This window comes from Notothenia rossii, assembly GCF_949606895.1.
Source record: "Notothenia rossii genome assembly, contig: scaffold_430, whole genome shotgun sequence".
Classification (NCBI taxonomy): Eukaryota; Metazoa; Chordata; class Actinopteri; order Perciformes; family Nototheniidae; genus Notothenia; species Notothenia rossii.
The window spans coordinates 1-14,792 of NW_027639653.1; the positions used below are offsets into that span (position 1 = coordinate 1).

The window sequence follows — 14,792 nt, forward strand, 5'->3', positions numbered from 1 at the left end:
GGTGAATGTCGTTTTTTGGGGGTTCCTTGAGGGACAGCAGTTATGTTGAAAAATATGAGATGCATATATTGCCTCTTCTTCAGCTGTTATTTGGCCTTTGGACGGACTGCTACTTCAATTGGTAGAGTCGTTTTCTTAACTGTGTAGCACCCCAAAGAAGAAGACAGAAAGAATGTGCGTGTTGCTGTGCCTAAAGCCATTTAAAACGCACACTGCCTGGTGAATTTGAACCTGTCCAGAGGACAGAAATGACTTCATCATTACCTCACCCTGCTCTGCTAGAGGACTTATCAAAAACATGTGGCTCCACTCTCCCTCTGCACTGCACATTGATTGGGTCTTGGACGCCAATGTTTTTCCTTTTGTTCGAGAGGACGTGTGTGTTTGCGCACAAGCTGGCTTCATTTTATTATCTTGGATTAGCTTGTCTCTCTCTGGGCTTTGACTTCATCTGTCCTTAATTTGGCTTGCTAGAGCATGCCGTTCTGGGTTGGGTCAGAGGGACCGAGGCCCGCTAAATTGGACGGAATTATAAGCCCTGCCTGAGCATACCAGCCTGTGTGTACGTGTCTGTTACGCCCAATGAAACCAGATGAAAAACATAATGAGGATATCATTTGATTGACAATATAATTACACAGCCATACTTTACAGTCCTTCAAAGATAGCATTTAACATTAATGTGTATTTGTTTATTTGCTTTTTCTACCAAGAGTTACATGTAAACAAATGTAATTGATCACAATGTCATCCCTGTACAGTAAATATCCACCTTTTTAAATTGTGTTACCTTTGGACAGATCAAGTTAAAGGTCGTAGTTAACAAGCTAGACAGCTAACAAAGCTAATGAGCTAGGAAAGCTTCCGTTTGACTCTCTGACTGTCCATTAAAGGTCAACACTCTCAAAATAGAAAGGTCAAAGGCACAGTTTAAGAACATTTGAATGAAGTTCAGACTTACTTCCCCACCCATGAGCAATTCCAAGGGAATTTTAAAAGGTATATAATAATATATTATGAAATATTTATGAACTATTATGAAAAAACACCAAACTAAGATTAATTTGTGTTGCTTTATGTAGACACATATGGTTGCTGTTTACCTGTTGGATGCTTGTTTTTTAAAGTTGAAACTACACAGTATGAGTTGTGGTGGGGGTACTGATGCTTTCATGATATGGGTGATCTTGATAAAGTTGCAACAAGCTGCACTGCTGATCTGCATCTTTAATGTTTTGTTTTTTTAATCACTCTGAAGAAGTCAGGCGAATATGAAGAGTCTCTTGTTTCGTACTGTTGTGCGTCCACAGTCAGGGTGCTGTATGATGTGATGCATGTGTGGGCTGACTGTTTAGATTCCGCAGTTGTTTGGTTGCGAGAGCCAGACGTCCCAGCAGGGTGGGGTTAGAATAACTTTATTATACTCTTGTGGGTTGTTGAATTACTGAAAGCATCCGGCCTGACGTGAAGCACAGCTGACTTTTGTCCGGCTTGAGAAAGTGTATGCGCATCCATATGTCATTGGTTGATAATATTTGTGTTTACAAAGGCCTTTCTGTCTCTGTGTGTGTTTTTGTGTGTGTGTGAGGGGGCAGTCCCTGGCGGAGTGTCAGACCCGGTCAGCAGTGGGTCTTCCCATTGCAGCGAGAAGCCGTTTGCATAGATATTAAGTGTGGAGTAAGAGTAACCATGGTGACGGGGTTAGCCTTTGACCAGGGCAGAGGGAGAGGTGCCAAGTTTTTGGCCAAATTAGCTTTTTAAAAAGACAGCTGCTCTTTTGATCCCCGCGGTCGTCACCCTATTAAAGTTTCTCTCTGTGGTTCAAACCTTTGAGATCAAGAAAATATAAAGCTGACAGTGGTGCTTTAACTCCACCACATTATCAGGCTTTAATCATATGGAGAGTTCATGAACAATGACACCTAATATATTTGTATTTGATGTCATTATCCAGTCTTTAAGTTTATGAGCTGAAAATGTACTAGGGGTGTAGCGGTATACGTACCCGAAATTATTCGGTACGGGCCCTTCGGTTCGGTACACGTGTGTACCGAAGTGTACCGAACGAATATAATGTTAAACGGAAAAAATTGAGAACGTGAACAACTTCTTGGAAGTAATCTCAGGTGCTGCCTCGCAGCATTCAGAGTAATTTGCTGACATTGGGTTCAACGCGTCATAGAGCGAGCAAGTAATTTCATTGGACGAGAGGCATACTATGAGAGCTGGTCAGAGGGATGCGTTCAAATTTTGAGGAAATGGCGAACGCAGATAAAATTGAGCTCGAAAAGTCTCCGGTTTGGGAACATTTTGGTTTCGCAGTTACGTACAAGGATGACGGACAAAGACAGGTGGACCGAACCTAAGCTGTTTGTCGACATTGTTCAACTAAAATTGGTTACGCGGCTGGCAATACATCAAACTTGCACACTCATTTGAAAAGGCATCACCCGAACGTGAATATCACCGGTATCAAAAGAAGTGCAAACCCAACTCCCGCTTGCATTTAAGCCTCCACCACTTGCAAAAAGTTCAGACCGAGCCAAAGCTATTACAAACGCCAAATATCCTTTTCCTTATGTTGCCATGTTAGCAAAGCGCTACCTGGCTGTATCTGCTACCTCTGCCCCTAGCGAGAGGGTGTTCTCCACAGCAGGAGACATTGTTAGTGCCAGCAGATCTGCCCTTTCGTTTAAAAAAAACATGAAAATATAATGACAAGCAAGTCATAATGTCAAACTGGCTGCTTAGGTACTAGTACAGTACAGTTCAAATACAGATTATTTCAGTTCATCGAAATGCTGCACCTTAATGTTTATTTTATTATATTTTGTATTTATTTGAGTGATTATTCACAGTTTAATAATAATAAAAATAAAAATAAAAGTTATGTTTTGTGATAATTTTTTCTGCTGTACCGAAAACGTACCGAACCGTGACCTAAAAACCGAGGTACGTACCGAACCGAAATGTTTGTGAACCGTTACATCCCTACTAAATACCAACAATCTGTTCTTTTTAACAACAGAATACAACAATCTGATTATTCTACCCATGTATTGTTAGATGCATAAAGTATTTCTCATTCATTCATCAGTCTTAATTGGCAAATGTACTGTTGATGACTAATGAAATGCTGCCATTGTGATCAGTGAATGGCACTAGCTTGGTATGCTGTTTTTCCCAGGCTGCTAGCCAGAGTATGCAGCCACTGCTTTGGGAGAAAGGAGAGAGAGAGACGGAGGGAGGGAGGGGGGGCATCCCCTGTTGCCTGAGGGCATGAATTAATATGGAGATTAGATTAGAATTCTTCCAGGTCACTTAATCTACTCAATTAACTGACTGTCATTTTACATATTTACGTGTGTGTGTGTGTGTGTGTGTGTGTGTGTGTGTGTGTGTGTGTGTGTGTGTGTGTGTGTGTGTGTGTGTGTGTGTGTGTGTGTGTGTGTGTGTGTGTGTGTGTGTGTGTGTGTGTGTGTGTGTGTGTGTGTGTGTGTGTGTGTGTGTGTGTGTGTGTGTGTGTGTGTGTGTGTGTGTGTGTGTGTGTGTGTGTGTGTGTGTGTGTGTGTGTGTGTGTGTGTGTGTGTGTGTGTGTGTGTGTGTGTGTGTGTGTGTGTGTGTGTGTGTGTGTGTGTGTGTCCACAAACAGGAATAAGGTTTGGGCGTGCCTGATAAAATAGTGGCAGATGATGTTGTAAATGCAGATCAGATCAGAGAGGCAATAAAGCATGTTTCCTGTACACATCGGGCCAACAGGAGTTCATATTTGCACACATACAAGCACAGAGCATATTTGTATTTAATGGAATCAATTGTAATATTCAATGGATCACTGCAATTGAATATGAACAGACCTTACGTGTGTGTGTGTGTGTGTGTGTGTGTGTGTGTGTGTGTGTGTGTGTGTGTGTGTGTGTGTGTGTGTGTGTGTGTGTGTGTGTGTGTGTGTGTGTGTGTGTGTGTGTGTGTGTGTGTGTGTGTGTGTGTGTGTGTGTGTGTGTGTGTGTGTGTGTGTGTGTGTGTGTGTGTGTGTGTGTGTGTGTGTCAACGTGAAAACCTTTATAAGTGCTGCTCCCCTCACTGTGTGGGGATCTGGAAAATGCTCTTTCTGAGTTTCATGAAAGCTCATGTATTGCATGTGTACAATATCTAAATCCATGGGGCTACCTGATCTTTTCTTCTCCTCTCCTCTCTCCATTGAGACATGTTTCTCTGCTGTTTTTATTACCCTGCTATAAAAGTCCCACTGAGCAACATAACTCTTTCATACGTACACTCACATAAAACCTCGCTCAGTTTCAGCCCTGAATCCTGCAACGGTGTGCTTTGTTCATTCTGAGTGACTTTCACTGAGCATGTTGTAATCATTGTGTAGAAAGATATATATATATAACACAGTAGCTGGCATTTGTGTAATAAATCACGCTGGTTTGGCATCTGTGATAACTGTCTTTGAATTCTTAGCATGGGCACAGCATGTTGCTGTCGGTACTGTGCTGCTGAAAAGCATTGTGGGTGATAAATAAAATGCGGTAGTACTGGTTGCACTTTGTTGGTTGGATGAGCTAATGTTGAAACTTCTGAATACGATAGCGCTTTATGTCACCTTTTAACCGGTTTATTGAATGTAGATGCTTGTGTGATGTGTGGCAGATAAGGGGCTGATTGATGTGTTACCCAGATGCTATATCAGGTTAAACCTCAAGACAGTAAATGTAACTATAATTATTGTTTTATGCATCAGTAATTATATATTTTCTTTCTAATGTTGGCTCATTTGGACATAACCAGTTAAGTTGATGGGGTTAAACATATTGATAAATGTCATTGGTTGTTGTAGCTACTGTCAATTAATAGGCATCTGCTATAAATTGCAGCAGTAATAGTACATTTAGTTTGGTAAAACATTCATGATTTTACTGATAATTTTCCACTTTTTTGACAGAGTTTGTGTATTAACTGGAAAGAAGGGTGGCAACAAGTGATTATTTTCAATATTAAATGTATCTGAGGCTTTTTCCTGGATCAGCCATTTAGTCTATGACATTGGTAAACACTAAACAGTGGGAAATGACCAACACAATACACTAAAGCACAAGGTGTAAATATATACCCATAATTATTCATCAAGTGAGACCAAAAAAAGCATCACATTCTTACATTTAAAAGCCTGAAACAATCAAATCTGGTTCATTTTAATCTTTAAAGTACTTATTAGTAATTAATGTACGTCTACATTCAAGTAAGTCTGTTCATATTCAATTGCAGTGATCCATTGAATATTACAATTGATTCCATTAAATACAAATATGCTCTGTGCTTGTATGTGTGCAAATATGAACTCCTGTTGGCCCGATGTGTACAGGAAACATGCTTTATTGCCTCTCTGATCTGATCTGCATTTACAACATCATCTGCCACTATTTTATCAGGCACGCCCAAACCTTATTCCTGTTTGTGGACACACACACACACACACACACACACACACACACACACACACACACACACACACACACACACACACACACACACACACACACACCATGGTATTGTCACATCACACAGACCGTGTCAAATCACTGTTGGCAGCACTGAGGTTGGTGGCGGAATCCGGGTGTTGACGTGAGTATGTACTGTGCTGTCCTGTTGTTTGCCTCTATCTGGGTCAGCTTGTGTACTAAACGATGATTCTCATCCTTACTGCCACTGAACGCTGTGTCAGCACTGCCCAGTTTGGTCTTCATTTTGTGTTTCTGATGTTTTTTGTTGTCGTTAGTCATGGTTTTAATTGATTTAGTGTGCTTCATTTGGATGTTTGGAAGTCACTGTTGTTTTTTGCAATGTGTGTGTTGTAGCACATTGACTTGATAGATTGTATTTGTAGGTACCGTGCTTGCGCCATAAACTTGTTTTGCATTTGAGTACATTACTAGTTGAGTGGTGGTGGAGTGTGAGCTATGTGTGTGGCGACACTAGACCCTCAGGACCACTATGGTGCTAATCTCTGGTTTGTTGATTTCTTCTATTGCTGGGTCATAAATAGTCATGTTGCATTTATGGGGCTACATTTGCTAATTTAACCTCTTGCTTACATGAACAAAAATATAACTCTGGACATGACGCATATGAGTTCCCTATATTGGGTTTGAAATAATTTGTGTCAGTTACTGCATTAGGTTCCAGCACTATTGTGCTTTTTTGCCATATTATTCAGTTTAAATACTGCCTTGCCCCAAGCATTGCTGTAGCATTGCTCTTCACGTTTTTTTCCTTCACAATTTGTGTGGTGAGAGGTGCAATACGTGAAACTTTCACAGATACCTCATTCACACCAACACAACTTCGGTTCAAGCTCCGTGCTAGAGCTTTTCAGGTTCAGAACCGGTTCTTCGGTTTAGCTCCGGCTCTTTTCACACCGCCCAGAGTCCGACTGGTGCTGCGTCATTGCGTCATCGTTTGCGTCATGACATAACCGTTTGCGTGCCTGCTTCATAAAGCCAAACCGCGCGGAAACCCCTCACAGCTGACAACAACAACAATAACAACAATGGCCGATTGTGCTCCAGCTTCCTCTGTACCTCTTCGGAAGACCAGATTCCCAGTAGGTAGCTGGTCTCTTCAGTGGACCACTGCTGCTTGTTAAGTTTCTCCATCGTTGTGTACAAACTGGATAAAACGCCGGCTTTTTGTTCTTGTTCAGGAGTTGATCCCGCCCCTGCCCTTGCCCCCGCCTCGACGTAAGCGTGACGTATGTGGTGCTTTTGCTCTGGCCGGACAATTTTTGGGTGCTCGAAATGAAACGGATTCCGGAGCTAAAAGGCTGCTCCGCTGCGGGGTGAAGAGGAAAACCCGGTGCTTTTCAAGCTCCAGCTACGAACCGGCCCTGAAACACCGTTGGTGTGAATGAGGTGTAAGACAGAGTGAAACTGTGATTTTAAGCCCAATGTGAAGTTATTCTTACACATTTGCCTCGTGTGTCCATTGCGGATGTATTCCATTGTATACAGGACATCACCTTGGACCCTGACTGCAGGTTTCTTAGAAGAGTTTGAGGCTAAGGCACCTGAAGATACTATTAAAACCATGAATACAATGAAAGACCATCAAAGCACTTTCTTATCCGACAAGGGAGTCCTTCCACACCCGGCCTGCCCTGAATCTTTATCACCCTTCACACAGCCCTCATCAGAATGATCCCCTGTATTTTGTAATTAATCGGATCCTTTTTGTGATGAGGTAACAACTCTCAGTGAACTCAGTGGACAGTGGACACAGTAAATGGCTCTAAGGGTTTAAAGCCATGCCGACTGTACCTCCGCCTGCGTCCTCCTCACCTCAGTCTTGTATTAAGGTCAATGTTTCTGGCAGACAAACCAATTTGTCGCCACACTTCTGTTGTTGATGTTAGTGAGCTTCTCTGCTGCAGGGCCGATGCATGTCATTAGTGACGCATTCTGCTCAGTAAACCCCTTGGGCATCACAAGCAGTCTGTGAGTCTGTGTGTGCCTTCAGTGAGTGTTTGTTTGTGTGTGTGGTACACAAACTGAAACGTTTTATGTGTTTGGAGTTCAAATATTTAGTGCCACCATTCGTGCTCTCTTTGGATTTTTTTTGTGTGCACTATAAATGTTTCTCTACTTACGGATGGTGTTTTTGTTTGTTTACATAGTAACAGCACCTTATTATAACATTTTTGAATCAGCCAGCATTCCATCAGAATCTGCTATAAAATAAGGCATGTTTAATAATGTATAGCGTGTTGCAGCACAGGTACAGCACCTCCATCTGTCTCTGCTCCCACCGGCTGTCACTCATCCTCTGCTGCTCAGTCTTACTTATTTTCTCAGCGTTGAACCTGCTCTGGCTGAGGAGAAATAAGCAGGCCGTTATTCTGATAGCAGATTGTGCACTGTCACACCCAGTGTCCTCTGTCTGTTACAAGACTTAGTTACCCAAGGAGTGATGTTGCACTACATCCTGTGCATTGAACCAAACCCTTCCTTTAAAGGGAGGATCTACCCTATAATGAATTCCTGTGAAACAAAACAATATTGCCAGACTTTTAAAATAGACTGGAAGCCAAAGTTCAACTGTCAGATAGAAGAGTAAAAATAAGAAATTGATAGTACCATTGTTACGCCCCACCTTTAAAATGGCCCTATGGGGCTAACAAAATTCCACCACTGACCCAAATAGAACACAAAAGACACCTTTTTAAAAATCATCAAATCCATAGGATTTATTATAACAACACATCAAAGGTTTAATTATCCATCCTAGGATGAGAGGCAGAAACACAGCAGTCCCCACACCAGAGGCCTCCCTCTTGTGCTGCTGCACTGGAGCTTTTAAGCACTTCCTTCTCCAGGTGCACTTCGTCTGAACCTCGTTAAGGCAATACAGCACACCTGGGGGAACCAAAGGGAAAAAGAAACGGGGAATACATACAGCCGTAACAACCATTTTAAGCACAATGATAAAAACTCTCAAAACACCATAATGTTTCATAGCAGGTTAATTTGACAGACAAAAATGAATGCATGAAAAACCATTAACTATCCCACTATCAACTGTAAATTAAAAAAACAGGATTACATTTGAAAAATAATGCCTATTTCTTGTTAATAAATACTGTAAAGGACAGAAATGGTTGTAATCTTTTTGTTTTGAACACTTTTATTTTTGAAAGAAAGCCCTTATAGCAAACACTTGCCAGCTGCTGCTTCAATATTTCTTGCACTGTATTTTCAGATCTGTTTTTCCTTATGTTCATATATTCTCATGATGGTTACACTTTCTGCCTTATCAGCTCCCCTCCTGACAAATCGCTGCCCACGCAATCCCACAACTTTCCACTGAGGATGTATCTGGTTGGAGTCGGGGAGAGATACCCTGTCAGATGGTGTCGTGTCACATGTCTCGGACTCTTGTCGCAGGATGGGAAGTATGGGAAGGCTGTATTTCCTTTACTTCAGCAGAGGAAATCCCTGGATAGGACCCATCTTTTGTTCTGTCCTCCAGGACGATCACTGATACGCTTCGGGTGGGAAGTTGGACAAACACAACATGTAGCACAATGCCATGTGATATCCCCAAATACCGTTTTTCTGTGCTCTGTATGGGCCCAAAGAAGTTGTTGTTTATATCTTGGAGAGCTGATGTCATCGATCTTGTGGTCAAAGGGACTGTGGTGCTGCGTCCCAAACATGAAGTCATCAGTTTAGGAGTGATTCGGCATGTGTTCCGGAAAAATGTGTTTCATGGCCTCTGGGACATGACAGTAAGGGGAAATTATGACAAATGGCTGTGTGTGTTAGTGCATGTGTGTTTTTAGGGGTGTTACATTTTCAAATCAAAATCTATTGGAACGTGCTTCTTATTAGTGGGTGTGTGCTACGTTCAAGAACGATCCGATTCTTTTGAACAGCTCTTTGTTACGAACAAAGGGAACCGAGTCGTACTTGGTGAGAGCCGTTCTTTTTATCGTTGGTTCACTGCCTGCATAAATCCACTCGCCTTCACAGGAACTTCCTTTCCTGAATGCACATTTTCCATAGAACGCATGCTGCTTGAGTAGTAGTTTGGCTGGCTGACGTATGTAGCAAGTTATACATTTTTCTTTGAGTAAAAGTAGATTTCTGGCAATACAGTCAATCATTATTGATTATTGATTGATATTAATTAATCAATTGATTATTTTGCAGATAAACCTATTAACCCCGCCCCCTTACAACAAACCGGCTCTTTTGAACGGCTCTCTGAAAGGAACGGAGCCATAAGATCCGGCTCCCTTCAAAGAACCGTAATTCCCATCACTACTTCTTATATAAAAAGTTCAGAATCAAAATCTGGATTGGCAAATGTTCCCATACTTTAACTTGAAGAAACAAAGGCAATAACACTCACAACAACACGGGTTAATAACCACTACAGCTAAAAGACAACACAGCACAGCAGCTAGGGAACATCAACTTTAATCTGATTAGTAAACTTACAGAATAGTTCTCTCCATCATTTTATGGCAGCATTGTGGGCTGTTGCATCCCTCAAGTACAAAGCCTGTGTGGAATTATCAAGCATTGAACCAGCTGAAGTGCCTTTGAGCAAATCTCTGAGTCAGTATCAGCTGCTGAGACGCCGCTGTACAGCAGAACATGACCCCCGTCAGGGAGGAGGAGTGTCTTCCTGTGTGAATTAATAGTGTGTCATATATTTAATTGTTATTAATAAGACAAATGAAAACAAAAGAAAGTGTTTAATGGAGTGTTAGCAGGATAGTCATGTCATGTACTCTGCCTGAACTCATCTTTGAGCCAGGCTCTCTTCCTGTTAATACAGCTGTCTGAGTAATCTGTTAAAAAAAGGCTTTGTAGAGATCACTGAATATGGATCCACCTGAGGGGGAGGGCATGCGATTGTGTCATCTCAACAGAACAATGGACAACAATTATAATCATCCAAAAAAAAGCTAAAAGGCCATATTTTGTTATGAGTGTACACATGGGCGTTGATGTCCGACCCAAAAGGTTTAGTCCAACATCACTTAGTTGTAGCTGGGGTTTTACTTGACTCTGATTAAAGTATTGTTTTTCTACCAACAGATGCACAAAATCCTAGCGTTTCTTTTGCATCCTGTGTGGTGTTTAATTATCCATATTGGATTACCATGTATTAGGTGTGGGATGAAGAGACCCCTGCTGGGCCAGGACCTGTGTTTCTAAATGTGCATCAAACATGTGTTCAATCCTTACCAGTAAGTTATAGCTACGACTCAAATAATGGACAGTCTTGTTTAGTTTTGGGTCTTAATGAATGAGCTCTTTAAACTTTTCATTTGCAATATTTACACATGACCTTTCACCTTTTCTTAAAGGTGACCTATCATGCAAAATACACTTTTGTACGTCTTTTATACATGAATATGTGTCCCCGGTGTTCCAGGGAACTCACCAAGTGTCAGAAAACACAACCTTCTCTATTTTCCTCCTTAGCCAAATCTCTTAAAAAGGGGCTGCAACGGATCTGATATACAGACTGATCCAGATTTGAACACTTCTGTGACGTCACAGAAGTGGCGCTACGGCTATTGGGCCAACTCCACCAATCAGGAGGAGACAGCCACGGACTTTGCCGTTCGAAAGCGCTGGAGACGTTGTAGTACATATGCCAGGCCTGTAGATGGTGCTGTCCTCACAGAATCAGCCCATGCAAAGACAGTGTTAAATTGAGCGAAATGCGGAATGGCTAAAATGCATGATCTGTTTGGTATTTTGAAAAATAAAAAGTATAAATATACCTTATATAGGTATGGTCCTACACTATATTATTAAAATATAGCATGATAGGTCCACTTTAAGGTATGTTATTACGTCAGTTTCCATCAACACATTTTACATGGCCATGTTTAATCCCTTACTGTTATACAGTGGAATCATATCTGGAAAGTGGCTGCAGTGCTTTTAATGGCTTTGTGTTAAGAGGTGGGCTTTCCCCTTTTGAAATGAGTTGTATAAAGAGAACACTGTTCAGTGTTTCCCCTACCTTCCCCTTGTCTTGGAGGGGCACTGCGCCCCGCCAACGGAACCCCGCCAACGGAACCCCGCCAACGGAACCCCGCCAACGGAACCCCGCGCCCCCCCTGAAATTCAAGGTGTTTTAAAAATATATATATAAATATATACAGTGGAACTCTGTCAGGAAAGATTAGATCAAGAAGATGGCGCCTGTGTCCTGTTTTTGTTATTTAGTTATTTTTAATGTCCTCAACTCGATCATTAATCCTTGTGATGCTTCTCCAATTGTGCCATCGACTACCCTCTGCGATACATCGACTACATCTGCTCTTGGGCTAGCCCACAGTAGTGCTACCCCAGATTCTGCTCCTTTTCTGTGCCCTGCTGTCCTCGACCACTTTGAGCCTGTATCCCTCTCTTCTCTCTCGGATGTAGTCAAGCACCTGCGGCCGACAAACTGCAACTCAGACAGCATTCGCTCTCGCTTCCTTAGAGATGTTTTTGAATCAGTTGGAGCAAGTGTTTTATTGATTGTAAACACCTCTCTTAGCTCAGGATGTGTCCCAGCTGCCTTCAAACATGCCGTGGTGCAGCCACTACTGGAAAAGAAAAATCTTGATCCCTCCATTCTCGCAAATTTCAGGCCCATCTCACAGCTACCTTTTTTATCTAAAGCCCTGGAGCGAGTAGTCTTCGCCCAGATGCAGTCGTTTTTAACCACACATGGCATCCGCGAAAAGTTTCAGTCTGGCTTCAAACCCATGCACAGTACTGAAACAGCCCTTTTAAGAGTTTTTAATGATCTGCTCCTAGCCGCCGACTCAGGCAGCTCTGTCCTGGTGCTGTTAGACCTGACGGCTGCCTTTGACACTGTGGACCATAGCATCCTGTTGTCACGGTTTGAACAGTCTGCAGGCATCACAGGCTCTGCCCTTGCATGGTTCAGGTCCTACCTGCTGCTGCTGTTGATAGTGCCTAAGACCAGGGTCAAAACCTGAGGGCACCGAGCATTCGCAGCAGTGGGTCCTAGGCTCTGGAACACTCTGCCCCTCCATGTGAGGTCGGCCCAGACCCTGTTTTTTTTTAAATCAACACTTTAAAACTCACTTTTTCTCTCTGGCCTTCTAGGCTTCTCTTATCAAGAATAACTTTTATCCAAGACCTTTTCCCTCTCTAACCTCTCAAGGTTTTATTAGAGGGAAACGGTTTGCAGAGTGGCTTAGACTGGCCGGGGAGTGTTACGATTCATAGACACAGCGTACCTCCCTATCTCTCAACAATTTCCAACTAAGGCTCCAGTGGGGACCTTGTTCCCTGAGTGTGCCTCTCCACCTAAGTTTCTTACTCTCTTACTTGCTACCCTTTGCCCTCAACCTATTCTAAGGGAGTGCTTGTGCTTCCGTCTGCGTCTGAGCATTCTCTTGTTCCGATTAACCCAGCCACATTTTTTCTTGTTTTGTGTCTACATCTACGCCGGGATCCGGAGTCGAGGCTGATCTTCTTGCTGTGGTCCTGTGTCCTGGATCCTCTATCCTGAGTTCTGGATTAAGTCGTGGATCGGTCGTGGCTAAACCAGTCTCTGCGGTCCTGCCTGGGTCTTGTCATGCTGCTTCCCTGAAGGCTCCCTCAGGATTGTAGTTGACATCTTCCTAACATTCGGTCTACCTACGCTGAAAAATGTATTATCTCTTCGATTTACACACGGCATCTATTGCACGTCTGTCCGTCCTGGGAGAGGGATCCCTCCTCTGTTGCTCTCCCTGAGGTTTCTCCCATTTTTCCCTTTAAACTGTGGGTTTTCTCCGGAGGTTTTTCCTTGTACGATGTGAGGGTCTAAGGATAGAGGGTGTCGTTTTTCTCATACTGATATTCTGAACAATCTGTGCTGTTGTATTAGCTGTAAAGTGTCTCTACTGTAGGTCATTTTTATTATATGTACAGCACTTTGGCTCGACCAAAAATCGTTTATAAATGTGCTATATAAATAAAACTTGATTTGATTTTTTTTTTTGTATTAATATTTTTTTTATTATATATATATATATTAGTGGTGGGCCGGTATCGGCGTTAACGTGCTGCGTTAACGTGAGACTCTTGTCGGCGATAAAAAAAAATATCGCCGTTAATCTATTCTCAAAGTTGGGTTGGGAGCTGGGTCTATACTACGCAAGCTATGATGACTTTCACCTTGATAATTTAGCGCGGATGTATACCTAGCCGAATTGCACTGTAGGGGGCGAGATCGAGTCTTTGACCTGTGTTTCTTCTACGGTCTATGGATCTGACCCCGGTCAAATCAGCCACATTAAACGTGACATGCTAACATGGATACAGCAGGTATGAAGCCGCCGGGTTTGCTTCAGGGGAAATTTATCTTTAAGAAGCTTCCCGATGGAAACCTCGACAAAAATAAGGTTGTTTGCACCTTGTGCAATGCGGAATTAGTTTACTGTAGGAGTTCATCCAGTCTCAAGTACCACCTAAACGCAAAGCATCCCTTAGCTAATGCGGAAGATGCCGGGCCAAGCACTGATGTAGCGCGGGGGAAGACTCGTCGTCAAACAACTATGTTTGAGTGCAACCGAGGCAAGCCCGTCAGCACAGCTCTATCAGCCAAGCTAACTAGTCTCCTCGCTCAGTGGATTGCCACCAGCTGCAGGCCCATTAGCGTGGTTGAAGATGACGGGCTCGAGCTTGTTCTCCAGGCGGCCACAGGTGACCCATCTTACAAACTACCTGCGAGGCGAACTATCATGAGGAGAATACATGACCAACACGCAGAAGAGAAAGCTACGAAAGTTGAGAAGATGGTAGAGGCGAGGTCTGTAGCACTGACTGGGGACCATTGGACGTCCGTTAACAACGACAACTACATTGGCGTTACAGTACACCTCATCGATGCTAGCTGGGAACTTCACTCCTTCGCTTTAGGTATGCTACGTTATGTCATTTTAAATTACATAATTTAATTTCGTAGCCTTTTAATTACCACCACGTTATGTTTGGAATTAATCTAGATTAATCTAGATTAATTCCAAGAATACAGTGAGATTAATCTAGATTAAAAAAATTAATCTATGCCCACCACTAATATATATATATCAGGGTTTCCCACACATAGACTATACTTGGGCGGGCCGCCCAGGTATATTAACGGCCGCCCAAGTATATTTCGCGACCCATTTAGGTATTTTAATTTTTTATTTTAATTTTTTTAAATAATTATTATTATTATTATTATTATTTTTTTTTTTATTCGTCCGTGACCACGAC

At 42.4% G+C, this 14,792-nt stretch overlaps 1 long non-coding RNA gene across 1 annotated transcript; it reads left to right on the top strand.

Moving 5' to 3' along the window:
* The first annotated feature begins 5,591 nt into the window (after window positions 1-5,591).
* Window positions 5,592-13,524, top strand: LOC307027556. The gene is made up of 2 exons (XR_013804681.1): window positions 5,592-5,628; window positions 8,816-13,524. It is a non-coding gene; the product is annotated as an uncharacterized lncRNA (long non-coding RNA).
* Window positions 13,525-14,792: the final 1,268 nt, after the last annotated feature.